Below are 1,015 nucleotides of genomic sequence, written 5' to 3'. Positions count from 1 at the left end.
TTAAACTCAAAAGTGTTATGCTGAGGGCTGGGGGGATAGAGGGCTAGTAGATGGCTCAGTGTTTGGGTGCATCTGAGTTCAATCCTCAGTACCAATAAATAAATTAATAAATAGTGGAATCAGATAATCTAGCAAAGAGGAGGGTGGAGGAAGGAGAGAGGAGGTCAAAGGGTTCTGCCTCAATAATCGATTTGAGATTCCAAGCATGGAGCTTTTCTTCCACACTATACTTTCTGGAAACACCTACATCCACTCATTGTGATGAGCTCACCCTTCTGTTGGCAATGACTGCCTCTTCTCTTGGCTCCGTCTGGGCCACACCAACATTTCTGCAGGAGGAATAAGACAGTAACAGGAATCTCATTTTTCTCCTTAAAATAATACCTCTCTGTTCTGCCAACAAGCAGGGAGCTGCTCCTGCCAGCCGTCCTGTGAGAAGCCTGCTCCCAATCCGGTAGGATTAGTCTGATGCTGGCTTCCCAGCAGCCCCCAGCAGCCAAGGCAGCCCTCAGGTGACCTTGAACTCCTGGCTGCAGGTCCCTTGGTATCTTTCTCATCCCTTGTGTGTGTTAGGGGGCAATCACTTACCCCCTTGTCTGCATGCCAGTCTCTCCAGTGCAGAGGGTTGCTCTTCTCACCAGCCTCGGCTTCCCCTAGCTGGTGGCTCCTCCCTGGCCTCTCTCTAGTACCTATGCAATTTCCTACAAGGAAAGAATCATTGGAAAAACCATTTTGAACAGGAAGAATTTAATTTTAATTTTTTTTTTAGCTTTTTACAGAAAAAGAGAGAAAAAAAAAGTCCTCATTTGCCTAAAGGTCTGAATGCCTGGAAATTTCTTCCCTGTGTGCACATTACCCATTTCCTGGCTGCAGGGATGGAAGGACTCAGAGAATTTGAAGGATATTAAACAGATTCATAATGGACCCAGCAATATAAACATGTCTCAAGTACAGACAGAAATGCCACAAGCTCCTATTTGGTTTAATGTAAAACATACACCAGTTGTGTCCGTGT

This window comes from Ictidomys tridecemlineatus, chromosome 3, assembly GCF_052094955.1.
Source record: "Ictidomys tridecemlineatus isolate mIctTri1 chromosome 3, mIctTri1.hap1, whole genome shotgun sequence".
NCBI classification, from domain to species: Eukaryota; Metazoa; Chordata; class Mammalia; order Rodentia; family Sciuridae; genus Ictidomys; species Ictidomys tridecemlineatus.
Note: the sequence above shows the minus strand (reverse complement) of the source record.